This window comes from Physeter macrocephalus, chromosome 15, assembly GCF_002837175.3.
Source record: "Physeter macrocephalus isolate SW-GA chromosome 15, ASM283717v5, whole genome shotgun sequence".
Lineage (NCBI taxonomy): Eukaryota > Metazoa > Chordata > Mammalia > Artiodactyla > Physeteridae > Physeter > Physeter macrocephalus.
This window is the reverse complement of record NC_041228.1, coordinates 2782559-2785666: the sequence shown is the minus strand read 5'-3', so window position 1 is coordinate 2785666 and position 3108 is coordinate 2782559. Positions and strand designations below refer to the sequence as shown.

The 3108-nt window shown below is 46.1% G+C and overlaps 1 long non-coding RNA gene across 1 annotated transcript in view; it reads right to left on the bottom strand.

The window, feature by feature from the left end:
* Positions 1-218: 218 nt before the first annotated feature.
* Positions 219-3108, bottom strand: part of LOC114487905 (uncharacterized) — a 20449-nt gene continuing 17559 nt past the window's right edge. Inside the window, exon 5 of the long non-coding RNA XR_003683463.2 lies at positions 219-629. This is a non-coding gene — a long non-coding RNA (uncharacterized lncRNA). The remainder of the gene's footprint in view (positions 630-3108) is intronic.

Here is a 3108-nt window from a genome sequence, read left to right as displayed (position 1 = left end):
TGCAGGGAACACGGGTCCGTGCCCCGGTCCGGGAAGACCCCACGTGCCGCGGAGCGGCTGGGCCCGTGAGCCGTGGCCGCTGAGCCTGCACACCCGGAGCCTATGCTCCGCAACGGGAGAGGCCACAACAGTGAGAGGCCCGAGTACCCCAAAAAAAAAAAAAAAAAAAAAAGGAGCAAGAGAAATACTCTAATATTAAGCGAAAAGGCAGGATGCTGAATTGGGCAAAGAGCAAGAAGGCAACACATGAAATATATCTGCAAGTGGTAAATGCTTGGGAGGGAATTTACACACGTTAAAATCATAGGGCTGGGATAGTGGAGGAATATGGAAAATTATTCTAAATTCCCAGACTTTCGCAGTAGAGGTGTGGGCCTTACAGCTGCAGTTCAGATGAGACAAGGGAGTGTTCTGGGGGCCAAGTTTCACAGAGTAAAGCTTGTGAGTGAGTCAAAAAAAGATGCAGAAAGAACAAGACGACTCACCTAGTAGAAAGAATCCAGTCTTCGGAGTCATCGAACCCTGAATTTGAAACTTAACTCCGCCTCTTCTGTGTTACGTGACTCCAGGCAAGCCGTAGGGCTGCTCTGAGCCTTTGTGTCACCATCTAGAAAGTAGGGCTAAGACAGCTGGCGTACAAATTGAAGGTTTGGGTCAACCCTGCATAGAGCAAGTCTATTGGCACCATTTTTCCAACAGCATTTGCTTACTTTGTATCTTTGTGTCCCATTTTGGTAATTCTCGAAATATTTCAAACTTTTTCATTACTATATACGTTATGGTGATCTGTGATCAGTGATCTTTGGTGTTACTATCGTAATTGTTTTGGGGCACCACGAACCGCTCGCATATAAGATGGTAAACTTAGTCGGTTGTTGAAATGACAACAAAGAATTTAGACTAGGACATAAACTCAGTTGATAAAGCAGTGGCAGAGTTTGAGAGGACTGACTCCAATTTTGAAAGAAGTTCTGTGGGTAAAAAGCTATCAAGCAGCACTGCCTGCTACGGAGAAAGGATCGTTGTTCTGGAGGTGACACCGTGGTAGGTGGCACATCAACTAAGCACGAGTAAGTGCTGGGCACCTGGGGGATGGGGGTGGTTACACAACTGTCTCTCCACTAAGTATGTGTGATCCTCATTTTACAGGTGAGGACACAGAGGCAACAGAGTTAAGGAATGTGCCCAAGGAAGTGGCGGGACATGGCCAGCTGCAGGGTAGGCGAGTGGCTCCCGTTTGGCAGTGGGGGACGTCACCATCTCACGGGAGGGCCCTGGAGTAGGGCTTGGCAACTTCACCAAAGCTATCAAGCAGCACTGCCTGCTACGGAGAAATCGTTTGTGAAAGAGTCAGTCAATGCGGTGAACTTCTTTGTTGTCTTATTTTAAGAAATCGTCATGGCCACCCCAGCCTTCAGCAACCACCACCACGATCAGTCAGCAGCCGTCAACACCCAAGCAAGACCCTCCTCCAGCAAAAAAGATTATGACTTGCTGAAGGCTCGGATAATAGCACTTTTGGCAATAAAGCACTTCTAAATTAAGATATAGACCTTTTTTTTTACATAATGCTATTGCACACTCAATAGACTTTTATGGTACAGTGTAAACATAGCGTTTACGTGCACTGGGAAACCAAAAAGTTTGTGTGACTCGCTTTGTTGCCATATTTGCTTGATTGCAGTGGTACAACTGAACCCACAGCATCTCTGTGGTCTGCCTCTAAGTTCTCCTTCGGCCTTTAAAGACCCTGGTGATTACACTGGGCACATGGATAATATAGGATAATCTCCCTACATTAGTGTCAGTTGATGGGCAACCCTAATTGAATCTGCAACTTTCATTGCCCTTTGCCACACAACCTCACATATTCACAGGTTCCTGGGATTAGGCTGCAGCCCTTCGAAGCCTGGGTCTGGGAGGATTTATGCTCTTATTTTATCACTCCTGAAATAAACCTACTTTAGTCGATATCTTCTATATAGATTCAGGAGAGAACACTCAAAAAAGTGTTATTTCCACAGAAAATTCATAGCTGAGCCTGGGCCCTGTGTTCTTCTGTCTCAGTGTTGAGGGTTTTTTTCGGCAAAAAAAGATGCAGAAAGAACAAGAAGACCCACCTAGTAGAAAGAACCCAGTCTTCGGAGTCAGCGAGCCCTGAATTTTTTAATAGGTTTTCTCATTAAAAGGCACAGAGTTCATTTCATAAAATGGGAGAAGATGGTTTCTGAAAGCAGGCCTGCTTGGATCAATTTAGTAATTCAAAGAAGGATGTTCTCAGGCACTGTGGCCCTGGCATTTTTCATTTGATTGTTGATTGAAAGAAAGAAGAAGAAAGGCTTATTTTTCTGATTTCTACTTGGGGCCCTTGAAATAAACACGCTCTGGATGAGCCTTAAATTCCTTTCCCCTGGGACACTGTGAATCTTAAGTGAATCACTCCCATTCTCTGAGTATTTACTAAGTACCTACCATGTGCGAGGCCCGGCACTGGGGAAACAAATGAGCAAGAAATGGTCCCTGTCTTCCAGAACTCAAGGGTGGCCTTGCATTTGTTAAATGCGTCAGGAAAGAAACGGGGATGAGATTTTTTCAGGACATTTTTCCTTCCCTTAAACATGGGTATGACTTAGACCATGCTTATCTCCCTTCAGACTGAAAATACCCAGGGCGCCCTCCTGGGAGGGATTACAAGTGTTTTCTGTCAAATGTGACTCTTGGGCCAGGACAGCCAGGGGAGCCTGCTGAGAAGGGTGGATAAGAATGAAATACACCCAACAGCAAGGGCTGACATTTAAGCCATATTTTTAAATCTTAAAATGTATTGCGGGAAATATAAAAATTAGAGAAAGAAAAATATTCCATAATTGCACTTCTATAACACAACCACTGCTAGCAATTAAATGTATTTCCTTCTACTAGTCTAAGGAAGAGATCAACCATTAAAAGGAGCAAGAGAGGGCTTCCCCGGTGGCGCAGTGGTTGAGAGTCCGCCTGCCGATGCAGGGGACGCGGGTTCGTGCCCCGGTCCGGGAAGATCCCACATGCCGCGGAGCGGCTGGGCCCGTGAGCCATGGCGGCTGAGCCCGCGCGCCCGGAGCCTGTGCT